Raw genomic sequence first — 19205 nt, forward strand, 5'->3', positions numbered from 1 at the left:
AGAGGAGAGAGAGAGAGAGAGGGAAGGAGAGAGTGAGGGAAGGAGATAGAGAAGAGAGGAAGACACCCCGGGGAAGGGGCTGGACTCAGAGCCCAGCCTTGGTGACCCGGAGCCCCCCGTGCGTGGCGCAGCGCCTCAGCCCCGGCCCGAGTCACCCCAGCTCAGCTGACGCTCCGACCCAGCACCGCCGTTCGCCCCCTTGCTGTCTCTCGGGCCACGCGGTTCTCTCTGTGTAGATAAATAGGAGAGAGAGAGGGAGAGGGAGGGGGGGAAGGGGAGAGAGGGGGGACACGCGGGTGTATGTGTCTCTGTGTGTGTATGCTCGCTGTCTCTCGGGCCACGTGGTTGTCTCTGTCGATGTCCGTGTATCTGTTTTCCCGCTCCAGCACTCGTGGCAGGATTAGGCACCGCCCACACACGCCATGAAACGCCCCCCGTGATGCACCGCACTTCCCCCATAGGATTGGTCAACCATCACGTCACTCAACGCTAATGAGCGGATTTTGTCTGTTTCTTGAACGTTTTTTTGTATACTGTCCGAGCAATTTTTGTCTGACCAAAAAGTAAATATGCCTATGACACTCCCCTAATCATAACCTTTCTTTTGATATAACATATGTGTAGGTACGCTCTATAACTTTTGAGTTAAGCGCGGACATACACACAGACAGACAGACAGACGGACAGATCCTTTTATATATATGAGAGATATTCAAGAAGGAGTTGGATATATTTCTTAAGGTTAAAGGGATCAAGGGGTATGGGGAGAAAGCAGGTACCGGGTACTGAATTTGGATGATCAGCCATGATCGCATTGAATGGCGGAGCAGGCTCGAGGGGCGAATGGCCTACTCCTGCTCCTATCTTCTATGTTTCTATGTTTCTTTGCACACTCATCACTATAGTGGGGGTGGGGGAAGTTATGACTGAACAATCACTGAAACTCAGTAAGACACTTCTCAAGGTTCGCTCAGATCAGTCCAATAAGGGGCACTTTTTGAAAAAGAGATTTCACTGTATGACAATACATTTCCAGAAACTTCATATGGCCATTGGTTAAACCTCTCAAGTGCCTACCCTTGTGTGTTGTTAGTTGGTATGCTTGCAGTAGGATGAGGGTGAGTGTGAGGGGTGGCTAGTGAGATGGGGAAGTGAGAAAGTAGATAGAGAGGGTTGGGCGGAAGTGTAAGGTAAGTTGGTTTCCTGGGGAGGTCTCTTCTGCTCTTGGAAGGGAAGAGAACCTCCCTGTGTGCTGTGACTCCCTCCATAAACATATGGTGGGAGTAATTGGAGAGCCTGGGTGCAAGCGTTCACCTTTGTGCAGTGATTGTCAGTGTTTGCAGCACCTCAATGCTGACAAACACTGACAGAACAACTGTCAAACTCAATGTGGGCGTGGACCTTTTAATGAAACCGGCTCATGATGAATCATCAAATTACGTCATCAGACCCGCTTCCTGTTAATTGGCCGGTATACCGCAGGGCGGGCTCAACAAGGCCAATCAAGGGAAAATCATGTCTGCAGAGCAGAGACAGTGGGGCAGGACCGGAACCCGGAAACCAGCTGTCCCGCCCCCATCCCGCCTCCAGAATGGAATTTGTGGCTGCAGAGTCTAAACCAGGAAGTATAAATCAGATAGTTAATTCAATGTAAAATCATGTACAGAAAGTGAAATAAGAGAGGGAAAGAAAGATGGGATTAAAAGAGAGAGATAAAAGACGGAAAGAAAAAGTATTAAAAAATTTAAATAATTTTAAAAAATCTCCAACAATAATTAAATTGTGAAGGAATGAGACTCCACACTTGTAAAATAAAATTTTCAGGGCCAGTGGTTGTTTGGCAGTAATTAAGACTTATCACACCGTTAAAAATTCACTTACACCTGAATGCACCAGCCCTAACTTTTTCTGGCATGTTTAGTGGGTATCTAGTGGGTAAGTACAGCAACCTCACGCACATCATGTATTTCAATGCCGAGTCTCCCAGCAAGATACTGGTGTAGCGCAACTTGTGGAGGAGCAGGGCAAATTGGACACCAAATTCCCAATTTCTGAGTTTAAACGCACATGGATGGATGCCAGAACATAAGAAATAGGAGCAGGAGTAGGCCATTTGGCCCCTTGAGCCTGCTCTGCCATTCAATAAGATCATGGCTGATCTTCTACCTCATCTCCACTTTCCTGAACTATCCCCATATCCCCTGATTCCCTTAATATTAAAAAATCTATCGATCTCTGTCTTGAATATACTCAACGACTGAGCCTCCACAACCCAATGGGGTAGAGAATTCCAAAGATTCACCACCCTCGGAGTGAAGAAATTTCTCCTCATCTCAGTCCTAAATGACCGACCCCTCATTCTGAGATTGTGACCCCTGGTTCTAGACTCCCCAGCCAGTGGAAACATCCTCCCTGCATCTTCCCTGTCAAGCCCTGTAAGAATTTTGTATGTTTCAATGAGATCACCTCTTATTCTTCTGAACTCTGGAAAATAGGACAATCCCCCCCATCCCAGGAAGGTGCTGTCCTATTTACTCTATAGTAACGGTGGGCACTAATAGCCTCACCATTATTCCTATTGCAATTGCCAGGCTAATAGGTAGGTATTCTCTGATTATTATTTCTAGGGTAATTATAAACATCTTTTTTTAAGAATATAGGAAATCTTTCTACTATGTTTAGGATGTCACTAATATCTAGAGGATATCTCATCTCCCATATGCCTTCATTCCATTAACCCCATTCAATAATACTTAAAGTAGAAACAACAATGCTCCTGATAAGATGAAAAATAGCCCTCCTGCTTCAGGTGCAATCTATGTCTGAAAGGTCCACTGTTATTGAAGAACTGTAGTGTGAAGTAATTACATCAACTGACTGCGTTAACACTTTGACTGCACTCCTCAAGAGTTCAGTTGATCTTATGGGAGATTTAGCAGCACAGCTGGTTTCTTGGGAGTAATTTGCTGTAGCTAGATGTGGCTAGTGTACAAGATCATGAAATGAGTACAGATGATGAAGGCCAATCGGACCATCTTTTTCAAGCAGCGCCTTGATTTCAAAATTCTCATCCTGGTTTTCAAATCCCTCCATGTCCTCGCCCCTCCCTATCTCTGTAATCTCCTCCAGCCCCACAACCCTCCCCCCCGACCCCCCGAGATATTTTGCGCTCCTCTAATTCTGCCCTCTTGAGCATCCCTGATTATAATCGCTCAACCATTGGTGGCTGTGCCTTCTTTTGCCTGGGCCCTATGCTCTGGAATTCCCTGCCTAAACCTCTCCGCCTCTCTGCCTCTCTCTCCTCCTTTAAGACACTCCTTACAACCTACCTCTTTGACCAAGCTTTTGGTCACCTGCCCTAATTTCTCCTTATGTGGCTCGGTGTCAAATTCTTTGTCATTTAATACTCCTGTGCAGCGCCTTGGGACGCTTTACTACATTAAAGGCGCTATATAAATACAAGTTGTTGTTGTTGTCTTGGCTAACCAACCAAAAAGAAAAACACACAAGTCTATAAATAACTGTTGGCGAGGTCAGCAAATGAAAACTTCACGCACTAGTGTGACATTCCTCCGTCCACTACTTTATGAAGATGTTAACCCGCTTAAAATAAATGGGTTATCATTTGCATTAAAATATAGACCGAGAAACATCATGTGAACAAAAAAAGCGTTCACGTGCTGATATCGCCAACAGTAAATTCTAACGTATAATGTCCCAGCGCAGCATCTAACTGATCCTTGAATGATTCCAAGGTTTTCAACTCCACTACGCGACTTGGAAGTGTTACTCTTTGTGTGAAGACATTCTCTCGGACGCCAATATCAAACTTAACTTCCACTGGTTTGAGCCTATTCCCATTACCGTAGACATTTTCAATACTAAACCACAGCATTCACAATCTATTCTAGTGATATTTGATTAGTGATTTTAGGATCTCCTGTGACACTACTCATGGACATTCAGATACTATGCTGTTTTATAACTAAGAACGTGTGTAATACTTTAAGGCCATTTATTGCCATTAAATGAACATGGGTCAAGACCACTCGGGGTTTAGTTGTTGTTTGGTCAGGGAACTTTGCAGCTTGGAATGTGCCGGTCAGTTTCAAGACGCAACCCAGAAACAGCTTGACCAGCTGAGTATTTCCAGCATTTTCTGTTTTTATAGCAGGCTTTTAAGATTGTTTTACATCTTCCATGTCAGTGTGATGTCTCTGTATGCTGCATACCATTTTAATATTACCTGTTGATCTGTGATCTTGCTCACGTTGACTGAGATGTGTTACGAGTGTGTTGGGTATTCTGTTATTGTTGTTAATTTAATGTAAGGAGGGTTGTGAAAAAGTAGCACAGAAAGAAGAAAGACTTGCATTTATACAGCGCCTTTCCACAATGTCCCAAAGAGCTTTACAGCCAATGAAGTGTAGTCATTGTAATGCAGGAAAGCCAGCAGCCAATTTGTGCACAGCAAGGCCCCACAGACACCAATATAATGACCAGATAATCTGTTTTAGTGATGTTGGTTGAGGAATAAATATTGGCTAGGACACTGGGGTTAAGTCCCCTGCTCTTCTTCAAAATAGTGCCATGGGATTTTTTACATCCACCCGAGAGGGCAGATGTGGCCTCGGTTTAATGCCTCATCCGAAAGATGGCACCTCCAACAGTACTGCACTGGAGTGTCAGCCTAGATTTTTGTGCTGAAGTCTCAATGGAATGGGATTTGAACCCACAACTTTCTTGATTCAGAGGCAAGAGTGCTACCAACTGAGCCACAGCTGATGCACTGTGAGATAGTTGTCAATTGCAGCTCTGTGCTGTAGAGTAATGCATTAACAGCCCAGAAATTCGGGTCTCCACGGGTGAGTACGCATGGGGTACTCACCCGTAAGCCCAACGGAAGTGCCAGTTTCGTGCATGCACTGTGCCTGTGCGGAAAACCGGCACTTCAGTTCCCCTGAAAGAAGGGGTTGAGAGGTGGAACGCGTGCGCAGGAGAGGCAGCGCATGCGCATCGAACTTGCGTTTTTTTTTAACAGGTTTCTCCGGGAGGGTAAGTCTCCAGGAGTTACACTTTTAAAAAGCAGGCGCAAGGCCTGCTTTTTACAAGGTAAGTGGTGAATTAATTAAAATTAAAACATTTTTTGAACAGGTTCTTTATTTTTAAATAATTTAAAGAAAGGTAAGTTTATTTTTAGCCCCGTTAGAAAATGTAATTCATTTTTTCAAAAATTTAAATTATTGTTTAAAATAGTTATTTCACGTAATTTATAGTTATTTTTAAAATGTGATGTTTTAAAAAAAAATTATTTGAAGATTTAGTGATGTTTTGGGGCTTATAGTATTTATAGGTGTCAATCTTATGAATGAAGCATTCCCTGCTACCATTGGCTCTCCATGGCCCACGTGATCCCAGGGGACCCATCGAACTAACTGTGCCCCTGGGATACGCAAGCACTGCACGCCGGCAGTTGGAGGAGTCCCAGGATCAGAATCCCACGCAGGCCCACAGCTCAACGGCTGGCGCGGTAGGTAAGTGCAGGTCGGGGGCTTGCACCCGCGGGAAGCCCCCGACCCGAATTTCTGGGCCAATGTAATTAAGGAAGAGTGTAAGCCGGGCACGAGTGGTTTTAGTTTAAAGAAAAAGAGTGCAAATTAACTGTGTAATGGTAATGCAAGGGTTGATTGAAAATATAGAATACGATTTCATATAGTAGCTTGTAGTGAATACTGGTTGTCTGTGGGCTTTGTGTTTCCCAATACTTGATGTGTGCTTCTCCAGTCATCTGCTGCACTCCCAGACTGTGCTGATGATTTTGGCAACTTGCATTCTGTTTTCTGACTTTTGTTACTGAAGGGTGCGACTTTCATAGGGTAGGACATGTGATGGGGGAAGTGAAGTGAGAGAGGATTAAGCCCGGAGCAGTGATTGTAGAGCAGCGTGCAAGTGAAGTAAGGTGAAAGTGTCAGCTGTGGCTCTGAGTCAGAAGGTTGTGGGTTCAAGTCCCACTCCAGGGACGTGAGCACAAAAATTTAGGCTGACACTCCAGTGCAGTACTGAGGGAGTGCTGCACTGTCGGAGGTGCCGTCTTTCAGATGAGACTTTAAACCGAGGCCCTGTCTTCTCTCTCAAGTGGATGTAAAAGATCCCATGACACTATTTCGAAGAAGAGTAGGGGAGTTATCCCTGGTGTCCTGGCCAATATTTATCACTCAATCAACATAACAAAAAACAGATTATCTGGTCATTATCACATTGCTGTTTGTGGGCGCTTGCTGTGTGCAAATTGGCTGCCGCGTTTCCTACATTACAACAGTGACTACATTTCAAAAGTACTTCATTGGCTGTAAAGTGCTTTAAGACGTCCGGTAGTCATGAAAGGCGCTATATAAATGCAAGTCTTTTTTCTTTTTATTTGCCTAAAGCAGGAACTGTGGTCCATCTGGGAGGTTATGTGAGTAGTGGGTGGGGAATGTCGTGTAGCGTGTATGTGGAGAGGACAGAATTGAAGTGTGGAAATGTGGAATGTGTGTGGGAGTTGGCACATGCACAGTGGTGTGTGAGATAGCAGGATCAGGCATTGATAAAACAATTCAAATTGAATAGGACAAAGAATTAAAATCAGCTTTAATTTGGAGGAAGGTGAAATTGTAAAGGCAAATTGTTTCGGGCAATTATGTGATCCAGTCCCAGCAGGAAGCACAGTCATATAATTATTATAGTAATATTAATAGATATATAGTTAGATACATATAATGGTACAAATTGTTACCGAGAAGAAAACCGTGGCGTCTACACACAATTAACTGAGTTGTCCACTCTTGTGGCCTTAGCATTGCTTTCATTGTGTCCCTGATTTAAAACACGATGGCTTCCTTAATGTCTCGGGTGGTAAATGCACTACAAGTGTGGTCTTGAGCTACAGAGACCAGGAACCCTGTTTTGTGCTAATAAGTTAACTCAGCTAGGTCGGTTGTCATAAAAATACATCTGATAAGTGAAACTTGATAATAGATCGGCTCCAGCATGCTGAAGGAAAAGGACTCTTAAAAAGGTTGAAGGACTGTTAAAGGGATTGTTAATTTACACGTCGTAAAAAGGCGATACAGAGAAGGACAGATCACCAAAGCAACTTGACCATGGATAGAGAGAGAAAACAAATGACTTGTCAATCAATCATAGGGACTTATTGTTGACAAGCCACCGTCCTAGAGGTGTGCTTCAAAGTAAAAGGCTTTGAAAGTTAAGTGGAAGTTAGAGTTAGCGACAGTCACAACCTCGCCTTTCACCTCCTAGCGGCACCAACTCTCCTGGAATCCTCCGGACTGCTCTACACCTCATAGCTTCATGCCTCGATGCAGGCTTACAGAATGCTTGTGAAGGAGATGACCTGGCTACAAGAGAAATCCATGCTATACTACAACGGTGCCCATCAAAATAAGGCCCATTGTGCCTGTGCCAGCTCTTTGAAAGTGCTGTCTAATTAGGTCCATTGCCCTTCTCTTTCCCCTTAGCCCTGCAAGTTATTCCCCTTCAAGTATTTATCCAATTCCTTTTTGAAAGTTACCATTGAATCTGCTTCCACCACCCTTTCAGGCAGTGCATTCCAGATCACAACAACTCGCTGCGTAAAAAGATATCTCCTCATCTTGATAGACATTTGATTTCCAAAAGGTTATGCATTTTGGGAATTCAGCAAGTGTCCTTTCATTGTTGTTAAAGCAATTCTAAATTGCACATAAACCCAAGATGTTGTTTAATTCTAAAGGTCAATTTTTCTAGTGTATAATAAATAATTGTTTTCTTTATAAAGCCACGGTTTGTGGCTGAAGTTTCTTTAGAAAAAAGAAGTCATCAAGTTAAATATAAAATTAAACCATGGCCCAGAAATTCCAGAACGGGGCTTGCAGCGCGTGCAAGCCCCGTATTTACACTTACCCCGCGCTACTGCCGATCAGCTCCAGGGACGCCTGGAATTGGTGTTTCCAGAAGAAGAATCCCGGGCAGCGTATGACGTCACGCCGCCCAGGAGTGCAGCCAGCGCGAAGTCAGGAGCGTGCAGTGCAAGTGAGACACGCCCCTTGAGGTCTCAGTTTCACTGGACACGCCCCCAATGTTTCTGTCAAGCTGCTAACCATTTTTACATGCAAAGCAGCAGTTTAAATAGGTTTTTGGAAGTTTTTTGAAGATTTTGGTAACTTTCATAAACTTTTTAAAATGTTTACATTATTTTGAGTAATCTGAAGTAGTTTTAAAGAGAATTAAAGCAATTTAAAGACTTTTAAAAGCCCTAAAAGAATTTTTTAAATTCCATTTATTTATTTAGCAATGTCGTCGTCATACATGTCTTCACACTGTTCCCTTTGGGGAACTGTATGAAGTGGTGGAAGGATTTATGGCCATGATTAACGCTCATTCCGTGACCGTAACCATCTTTGAACCAGCCATTAGGGCGGTTAGTCCTATGGTGGGAGGGTTTTACGGGCTCCCACAAGCTATACAAGGAGGGGGGGCCACCCACACCCACGGACGCAAATATCCCACTGGATGTCAACCCAGAATTTAGAGCCGGAGCTCCGACTCCACTTGCCGGGACTGTCTGGAGCGGGGTTCGAAACCCTACCCTGATCTGGCCCAGCGGCGGGGATCCTACCGCTATGACAAAGGCCCAATCCAATTAGCAACGTGAAATGGCAGCATAGGGCTCCAGTCACGGGGAGGGAAAAGGCACAGGAAACGTATGGGTGTCACCTTTTGTGCGGAGTGGGCCTTTTGCGTAGCAGTAAGCATCCCCGCCGCTGGGCCAGGAGGAGTAGGGTTTTGAACCCCACTCCAGACAGTCCCGGCAAGTGGAGTCGGAGCTCCAACTTTAAATTCTGGGTGGACATCCAGCGGGATGCTTGCGTCCGTGGGTGTTGGTGGCCCCCCCCCCCCTCAGATGGGTTGTGGGAGCCCGTAAAACCCGCCCGCCATAGGACTAACCACCCTAATGGCTGGTTCAAAGATGGTTACGGTCACGGAATGAGCGTTAATCACGGCCATAAATCCTTCCACCACTTCATACAGTTCCCCAAAGGGAACAGTGTGAGGATACGTACGATGATGACCTCTTGCGCAATGCACCTCCTTGGACCCTCAGTCGCAGATGCACGGGGGCAAGTTGTGCAATTGTTAAATTTTTTATTTTATTGACATGTAAAATGTTGGCCCAGTAATTCCCTTCCAAATGCGCTAGTACGGTCGGGGTACTTACGCATCTGGCCGGATGAAATGCCGGTTTTCAGCATGAACAGTGCATGTGGGGAAAACCGGCATTTCCTGTCCTCTGAACGAAGGGGTTCAGAGGCAGAACGCGTGCGACTGCACAGGCAGCGCGTGCGCAGTATAATTCGCCGCTTTCATTAATGCTTTCAGTGAGGTCCAGTCATTACAACTTACACATGAAAAAAGCATGGGTACAGTTGCTCCAGAGGCTGCGGAGGAAGATATTTCTTATCGTGGAGCTTCTGAAAGTATGTATGTCTGTATATATTCCTTTGCGTGTTATGTATATATTCCTTTACTTATGTGTATGAATGTATTATTTAATTATGACTTTCAGAGAAAGTAACTTATTGGAAAATCATAATTAAAAATATACATTCATGCACATTAGTAAAGGAATATAAAACATACATACATATACGTAAAGGAAAATATGTGGACATACATACATAACTCATTCTCACATTCCATTCACACAGCCACAATTGCTCCTTCTACCTACTGTTCTGAAAACCCGTTTAAAAAAAAAAAATTAAAGTTTAAAACTTAGTTAAAATTTCTTAAAATAACTTCCCTCCCTTTCCCAAACCTAAATATTGCATTTCATAAGCTCCTCCATAAAATATATCTCCTTCCCCAGCCAATGAACAACTTTACACTTGCTTTTTTTAAGTGCAAGTTCTAGGGACTTACCCTCACTGAATCCATCAGTGAAATCTACAAAGTTCACTGCGCAAGCGCTGCCTGTGCAGTCGCATGCACTGTGAATAGACCTCGGGTCTGGAAATGCCGGCGTTCCCCGCATGCGCTGTTCCTGCTGAACGCCGGCATTTCCAACGGCCAGATGCGTGAGTAACCCGACCGTACTCACGCTTCTGGCCTGGAATTTCTGGCCCCATGTGTAGATAAAAAGGCATTTCCCTAAATTAGTGGGTAAAAATCACTTTGTGCCTTTTTGCTAAAGGAGAGAAGAATTCAGCCAGGGTAGCCAGTAATCCCTCCCCAACATGCACTTTTGTGGCTGTTAAGTCGGGCTCAGCTGTAACCAAGCTCCATAAACCTTTATAGCCCACCGGCACTTACTGTCTAGGCTCACACATGAAGAACAGTAACTCAAATGAGGTAGAGCCAGTGCCCGTGGAACCACACCCCAATACAGTCACTACCTTCAGACCAAGGGTTTAGAAGAGAAAATTAGAAGGAAAATCTGAAGAAGGAAATGGAAAAGAAAGCATCATAAAAGAAAGCAAGCTTTCACAGCAGCGCAAAAACAGCAACTTGCATTTATATAGCGCCTTTAATGTCGTAAACCCTCCCAAGGGGCTTCTCTTGAGCGATTATCAATCAAAATTTGACACCGAACCACATAGGAGATATTAGGGCAGGTCAAAAATTTGGTCAAAGAGGTAGGTTTTAAGGAGCATCTTAAAAGGAGGAAAGAGAGGTGGAGAGGTTGAGGGAGGGAATTCCAGAGCTTAGGGCCCAGGCAACAGAAGGCACGGCCACCAATGGTGGAGCGATTATAATCAGGGATGCTCAAGAGGCCAGAATTGGAGGAGCGCAGATATCTCGGGGGGGTGTGGGGCTGGAAGAGGAGAAGGAAAGAAAGACTTCCATTTATAAAGCGTCTTTCACGATCTCAGGATATTCCAAAGCGCTTTACAGCCAATGAAATACTTTTGGAGTGTGGTCACTGTTGTAATGTAGGAAGTGCTGCAGCCAAATTTGCACACAGCAAGCTCCCACAAACAGCAATGTGATAATGACCAGATAATCTGTTCTTGTTATGTTGATTGAGGGATAAATATTGGCCAGGACACCAGTGATAACTCCCCTGCTCTTCTTCGAAATAGTGCCATGGGATCTGTTACATCCACCTAAGAGAACAGACGGGGCCTCGGTTTAATGTCTCACACGAAAGACGGCATCTCTGACAGTGCAGCGCTCCCTCAGTTACTGAGTTAGAGGCCATGGAGGAATTTGAAAACAATTTTAAAATGGAGGCGTTGCTGGACTGGGAGCCAATGTAGGCCCGCGAGCACAGGGGTGATGGGTGAATGCGAGTTAGGACATTGGCAGCAGAGTTTGGGATGAGCTCAAGTTTACGGAGGGTGCAAGGTGGGAGGCAGGAGAACAAAGGCATGGGTGAGGGTTTCAGCAGCAGATGAGCTGAGGCCGGGGCGGACACTGGCGATGTTACGGAGTTGGAAGTACAGTCGGTGGCCTTGGTGATGGAAAGGATACGGGGTTGGAAGCTCAGCTCAGGGTCATGTACAAATGTAAAGTATTTACATCGACCACTTCACTGAAAGGTGCTTTCAAAAGGACCTAAAGCAGTAAACACAGCTTCCAGTACACGTTTCTGTTCATGGCATTTCTGCAGCAATCATATTTCATCTAATTTATTTTTCTCCATGGCCGATGGGAGATTGGACCAGGTCTTTGGCTGAGGCAAGATGTTAAAACAGAATTTTAAAGGCAAAAAGGTTGTTGCCTGTTGGGTTTTCGTTTGGTGGGGGAGGAGGAAAGAGCCCAGAAAGGATGAGTCTCAACAGGAGACATAAAGAGAGAGAGAGCGAAACAAATTAAGAATGGGAAGAGGCAGCGATTTTTATTTGGAAGTCATCATGACATCTATGGCCTGTGCCTGTATCTGCTATATAAGCGCAATAAGACATGGTCTAAAAGTCAATGCTTGATAGATTAAGAACGACTCATCGACACGAGTGTAACCGGACCTCTACATCTGGCAACAGAAGCACATTTGGAGGCTGAGAGCGAGAAGTAATACTCACTGGAGAACACTGGAACTTTTCAGTGAAATATCCTTTGGCAAGAGACTTTTCGGAGACTCTAAGCTGTTGCCGCTTTTCGCAATGAATCTACCGCAGATTAAACAATGAAAAATCATTACTAACGTTGCATATTTTTTTAAATTACCAGCTTTTATAACAGAGAAGGCACCGCCTCCAGTCACTTACACGAGCCAGAGCAAGGGGCGGGGTCTGCAGGGTGCAACATGATGCCGGCCTTACATAACTCAACTCATTCAACAGTCGGCAGAGCACAACTTCCTCAATGCACCATTCAGCGGAGCAGATCACCGCTTTACATCACAACACGGAGCACAGCTTCATCAATGTGCATAACATCACCAGTGAGCCGAGTGACGTACACACCAGTACAGAGCAGAGTGTATCATACTGCCATCTCTGAACACAGCACTGCACACAACACCAGTACAGAGCAGAGTGTATCATACTGCCATCTCTGAACACAGCACTGCACACAACACCAGTACAGAGCAGAGTGTATCACACTGCCATCACTGAACACAGCACTGCACACAACACCAGTACAGAGCAGAGTGTATCACACTGCCATCTCTGAACACAGCACTGCACACAACACCAGTACAGAGCAGAGTGTATCACACTGCCATCTCTGAACACAGCACTGCACACAACACCAGTACAGAGCAGAGTGTATCACACTGCCATCTCTGAACACAGCACTGCACACAACACCAGTACAGAGCAGAGTGTATCACACTGCCATCTCTGAACACAGCACTGCACACAACACCAGTACAGAGCAGAGTGTATCACACTGCCATCTCTGAACACAGCACTGCACACAACACCAGTACAGAGCAGAGTGTATCACACTGCCATCACTGAACACAGCACTGCACACAACACCAGTACAGAGCAGAGTGTATCACACTGCCATCTCTGAACACAGCACTGCACACACCAGTACAGAGCAGAGTGTATCACACTGCCATCTCTGAACACAGCACTGCACACACCAGTACAGAGCAGAGTGTATCACACTGCCATCTCTGAGCACAGCACGGTACACACCAGTACAGAGCAGAGTGTATCATACTGCCATCTCTGAGCACAGCACGGTACACACCAGTACAGAGCAGAATGCAGGATTCGCACTATTTAAAACATCACTGCTGCTTCAACTCTATAGTTCGCCAGCTACGTAAGGGTGGCAAATACCAACGTGGACTGGCCCATTGAGATATTTGTTAAACTGCAACTTGGTGGATTTTTTTGTTGGAAATTGGTAAAATCAGTTTAAAAGATTACTAAATGACAAATAGTTAACTTTTTTTCCATCATTTAAATTAAATCTCAAACTCTTGTAATCAAGCAGTTGGTAAATTAACTAGCTGGCATAGTATTGGGCAAAAACAGCCCAGAAGCTCCCATGTGCCGTGTCTGTGCTGAGTTCGTTGGCAGTGGAGGTGCTATAATTGGTCTCAGTTAGGCTGGTGAGGAAAACTCAGCCAGGATTCCTGTTCTTGAGTTCAGTCTAGTAATGCCTGCTGGAAAGCGTTGTTGTGGGGATGCCGTAAAGATCATGAAGTACAGATGAAGGCCATTTGGCTCGTGTGGAGCATTCACACCAGCACTGACCTGTTGGGCTGAATGGCCTGATTCTTTGCTGTACATTCGATGCAATTTAATTCATCCTTCCATTGAAACCTACCCTACCATCCTGCATCACAACATCTAATTGCCTCTTGAATCACTTCCAAGATTTTGCCCTACCCGGAAGATATTTCAGATATTAATTACTCTTTGAGTGATATAGTGCTTTCTGATAATCAATTCTGAATTGTCCTTTAACAGTTTTAAAAAGCCTTTATTGTCTTGTCCAGCAATCATAATTTAACTTAAAATGCAACTCCAAATTAATAATATACATTTATAAGGTCCCCTCTCAAGGCATCCAATTTGCACACAGCAAGTTCCCACAGATAGCAATGTGATAATGATCAGATAATCTGTTTTAGTGATGTTGACTGAGGGATAAATATTGGCCAGGACACCGGGGATATCCCCCCTGCTCTTCTTCGAAATAGTGCTGCGGGATCCTTTACATCCACCTAAGAGGGCAGATGAGGCCTTAGTTTAAAGTCTCATCTGAAAGACGGCACCTCCGACAGTGCAGCACTCCCTCAGTACTGCTCTGGAGTGTCAGCGTGATTACATGTTCAAGTCCCTGGAGTGGGACTATGAACCCACAACCTCCTGACTCACAGGCAAGAGTGCTACCCACTGAGCCACTAGCTGACACGGCTACAGGGTCACCCGCGGCCTTGACCCCACCTGGTTTGACTGAGCGTGCTGGAGACTCAGTGTCCAGCATGCCCATGGGCCTGAGGATAGTGCGACGCCCCTTTCCCGCACACTTGTACATACGCTAATGGGGCTGCCACCTGCTTCAAGTTTACCGCCAGATTTCTGGACCTCTGGTGTCCTGCTAGTACCCCAAATCAGGGCGACAGCAAGAGAAAAATCACCTTCAGGTTTTACTAATCTTTCCTTATAACTCAGATTTCTGACACTCGGTATCAGCCTTGTGACTTTTCTTTAGTTCTTCCAGAGCTTTGATATTTTCTGTGTGGTTCAGTAACTCAAAGCAGTCCCAAAGTTGTGAGGTGTAAAGTAAGCATCAACAGCTTCAGTATGATGGCCTCAGAATTATACTTTGCTGAATTAGCAATATAGTGCAGCGTTCTGTTTGCTTTTTTGATTGCTGCAGAATAACTGGACATGGGGCAATCGCACAAAACAGGTGATAGTGAATCTGATTCGCTATCTCCCAAGACAAATTTATACCCCAATATGGGTTAAGTCTACTACCATTCTCAAATCTCTTTGAACCTTGCCCCTGGTTGTGATGCCCCTCATAGTTGAATTATCAGTCTCACATTATTCAATCACAAGATTCAGACCATGAAGAATGGTTATTTGGGCTTGGAACAGGGAACAATTCTTCAAATAGGAGTCTGGACAGCGAGTGCTGCAAAGTTATTTTACCATGAGGACCATCGTGGTAAAGTCCAATCCTATTTTCTCCTCTCTTACCCTCCCCTCCCCCTCCCTAGCGCACATACACTTCCACCATGAGTCACCGGATAACGTTACATATAAAACCTTGAACTTTGAAATACAGTATATATCTTTATGGCAGCTGCATTTCTTTTATTTATGTGCTTTGAGAAAGAACAGAAAAACTACAGTTAGTATAGCAACAAATTCTTGAATGACTTACTGTTATTAAAGTTTGGCAGGAGGTTCTGAATACAAGTCCTGAATTTGAACATGTTTATTTAATAAGAACATGTTTATTTAACAAGAACATTTTGTAACACTAAGTACCTTTGCAAAAATAACTAGTATAGAAGCAAAGTCGTAAATTTACTTTTTTCTTCGGTTTTATATATTTCCTGGCCCCTCAATAAAACACGCACCCTGGATAAAACTTCTCCAATTTACATGTAAAGAATTATTTATATAACTATGGCATATGAAGGGACCAAATTTATTTGCGTATCTGCCTTTCGTTGGTAAGGAGAACATTATTACCTGGAATTTGCATGGGGTGGGGGATACGGGGTTCACTCAACCCACTATCGTAGCTCAGTGGAAGAATGGCTGATCCCCAGAAGTATTTCATAAATAGCTAAAAACAGCTGCTTTCACCATTTCTCCAGGGATTTCACCGATCTTCCGCCGAAGTTATGGCAGGAGATCAGAGAACGCCACGTGGAAATTCTCCCCGTTTATTTATTTTCTCGGGACTCATCAAAAAAAACTTGCTTAACTGTCTCTAAGGAGATCGATCACAAATTTCTTTCCAAATACTTTCAGTGGTGTTGAACATGCATTCCCCATGCAGGCAGGCCAGTTCTTTGCAACAGTGAAACCTCCAACACACCATGAGCACAGAAGATCTGCTCCTATATTTTAATAATAAAAAACTCATGGTAAGTCATTTATTATAACAGCAGGAAAGTTAGACCATATAATGTACTATGTATATTATTATATAATAATTAGAGACATATTTACATCTTGATAGCTCTTTTCTAATAGGTGTAAAGAGATCGCCTTGAGGAAAGTTGTCTACTGTTAAGATGGAGCTGTATCTAGCATGCTTACCCCTTTTAAGGCTACAAAGTCTAACTGGGCCAGAGCAAAAATCTAATCGATCTGCTTAATTACTCCCTATGGGGAAATAGGCACAAACTGAGGTCAATTAGAGGTTAATTGCTGTTGCTTCAATAAGTTTATCTGCCAGAAACAAGTGTGGAGCAGCAACCCCACCCTTCTGTCAGAGAATGAGCAGAAGGGAACAGTTCATTTGCCCTTTGATGCCTTGGTGAATCTTATAAAAGGGAGAGGACAATTTAGAACAAACCAGCAGGCAATGACTGGCTTTGTTTCTTTTTTTAAATATTTTTTGCAGTTGCTACTTGTCAATTTTTAAAAAATTTGTTCCTGGGATGTGGGCGTCACTGGCAAGGCCAGCATTTATTGCCCATCCCTAACTGCCCTTGAGAAGGTGGTGGTTAGCCGCCTTCTTGAACCGCTGTTTAGTACAACTGAGTGGCTTTTGCTGGGCCATTTCAGAGGGCAATTAAGAGTTAACCACATTGCTGTGGGTCCGGAGTCACATATAGGCCAGGCCAGGTAAGAACGGCAGATTTCCCTCCCTAAAGGACATTAGTGAAACAGATGGGTTTTTATGACAATCTGGTAGTTTCATGGTTACCATTACTGATACTAACTTTTTATTCCAGATTTATTTAATTAACTGAATTTAAATTCCACAACTGCCGTGGTGGGATTTGAACTCACATCTCTGGAACATTGGCAGGTTCTCTAAACATTCAGTTGTGATTTGATTATGATTGTCAGTGCAAACTAGGCACAAGTGTGACATAAACTCTCAATGTGTGGCATGTTCAAGTGTGATTATATGCAGAGATTACTAAACAGAGAAAGGTAATAAAGCAGTTGGCTTCATTTTCAATTGGTGTGCTCTTTAATAGGAGTGTGATCTGAACCAGAGTGAGAACCAATTTTGGGATAAGATTGGCATATATCAAATTGTTGGTCATCCATTTACTCTCCACTTACCTGGATGAGTACAGCTCCAACAACACTCAAGAAGCTCAACACCATCCAGGACAAAGCAGCCCACTTGATTGGCACCCTATCCACCACCTTAAACATTAATTCCCTCCACCACCAACGCACCGTATCTGCAGTGTGTACTATCTACAAGATGCACTGCAGCAACTCATCAAGGCTTCTTCAGCAGCACCTCCCAAACCCGCGACCTCTTCCACCTAGAAGGACAAGGGTAGCAGGTGCATGGGAACACCATCACCTGCAAGTTCTCCTCCAAGTCACACACCATCCTGACTTGGAAATATATCACCATTCCTTCATTGTCGCTGGGTGAAAATCATGGAACTCCCTCCCTAACAGCAGTGTGGGAATACCTTCACCACACGGACTGCAGCGGTTCAAGAAGGCAGCTCACCACCACCTTCTCAAGGGTAATTCAGGATGGGCAATAAATGCTGGCCTTGCCATCCCAGGAACGAATAAAACATTTTTTCCAGTAGATTATTAATAAGAACTGGAAATGCAGCACAAGTCTACCAGCATCTGAAATGAGAAAAGATAGGTTAACGTTTTAGGTAAATATCCTTTCAGACCTGAAAAGGGAAGGTAGCTGACCAAATGAAAGAGGGGAGAGCAGAACAGACTAATCATAGAATCATAGAATGGTTACAGCATGGAAGAAAGCCATTTGGCCCGTCAAGCCTGTGCCAGCTCTCTGCAAGAGCACCTCAGCTAGTCCCACTCCCCCGCCCTTTCCCCATAGCCCTGCAAATGTTTTTCCTTCAGGTACTTATCCAATTCCCTTTTGAAAGCCGTGTTTGAGTCTGCCTTTCAGGCAGTGCATTCCAGATCCTAACCACTTACTGAGTAAAAAAGTTTGTTCTTATTTCGCCATTGGTTCCTTTGCCAATCACCTTAAATCTGTGTCCTCTGGTTCTCGATCCTTCTGCCAATGGGAACAGTTTCTCTCTATCTACTCTGTCCAGACCCCTCATGATTTTGAACACCTCTATCAAATCTCCTCTCAATCTTCTCTGCTCTAAGGAGAACAACACCAGCTTCTCCAGTCTATCCATGTAACTGAAGTTCCTTATCCCTGGAATCATTCTCATAAATATTTTCTGCACCCTCTCTAAGGCCTTCACATCCTTCCTAAAGTGCAGTGCCCAGAATTGGACACAATACTCCAGTTGAGGCTGAACCAGTGCTTTATACAGGTTCATCATAATTTCCATGCTTTTGTGCTCTATACCTCTATTCATGAAGCCCAGGATCCCATAAGCTTTTTTAATTGCTTTCTCAACCTGCCCTGCCACTTCAATGGTTTGTGCACATATACCCCTAGGTCTCTCTGTACATGCACCCCCTTTAGGATTGTACCCTTTAGTTTATATTTCCTCTCCTCATTCTTCCTACCAAAATGTATCACTTCACATTTTTCTGCATTAAATTTCATCTGCCACATGTTTGCCCATTCCATGAGCCTACCTATGTCCGCTTGAAATCTATCACTCTCCTCCTCACCGTTCACTATACTTCCAAGTTTTGTGTCATCTGCAATTTTTGAAATTGTGCCCTGTACATCCACATCCAAGTCATTAATATATATCAAGAAAAGCAGTGGTCCTAGAACCGACCCCTGGGCAACACCACTGTACTTATCCAACTTCCTTTTGAAAGCCGTGATTGAGTCTGCCTCCATGACCCTTTCAGGCTTGATCACTGGGCTTGAGCACAGAGCTTGGAGACAGAGCTGGGAGATTTGCAAATGGAATGATTTGCAAGCAGAGTGAGGAATTTTGTGAGTGCAGGAATTGTTGGAGAGGAGGAAGGCGGTGGAGACATCTGAGTGAAAAGGAGGAGTGGAGCCACAGAACCCAAGGTCTCTAAGTTAATATCCATTTTGCCTGAAAGATCAATAAGAGATCTAATCGTCAGTTGCCTAATTGCAAAAGTATCCCTCTTTGATGATATTAGTGGGCTGATTGTTTCTAG

General features: G+C 44.2%; 1 protein-coding gene across 3 annotated transcripts in view; it reads right to left on the reverse strand.

The window, feature by feature from the left end:
• LOC147115128 (uncharacterized) overlaps positions 1 to 12447 on the reverse strand; it is a 65320-nt gene extending 52873 nt beyond the window's left edge. Inside the window, exons 1-3 of one of the 3 annotated variants that reach the window (XM_085993424.1) lie at positions 12249 to 12447; positions 12063 to 12149; positions 10351 to 10474 (exon numbers count right to left, since the gene is read on the reverse strand). The gene's annotated coding sequence lies outside the window, so the exon portion shown is untranslated. The other 2 variants (XM_085993422.1, XM_085993423.1) reach the window with 2 other exon arrangements.
• Positions 12448 to 19205: the final 6758 nt, after the last annotated feature.

This window comes from Somniosus microcephalus, chromosome 7, assembly GCF_052327205.1.
Source record: "Somniosus microcephalus isolate GS21.2 chromosome 7, FLI_Smic_1.0, whole genome shotgun sequence".
Classification (NCBI taxonomy): Eukaryota; Metazoa; Chordata; class Chondrichthyes; order Squaliformes; family Somniosidae; genus Somniosus; species Somniosus microcephalus.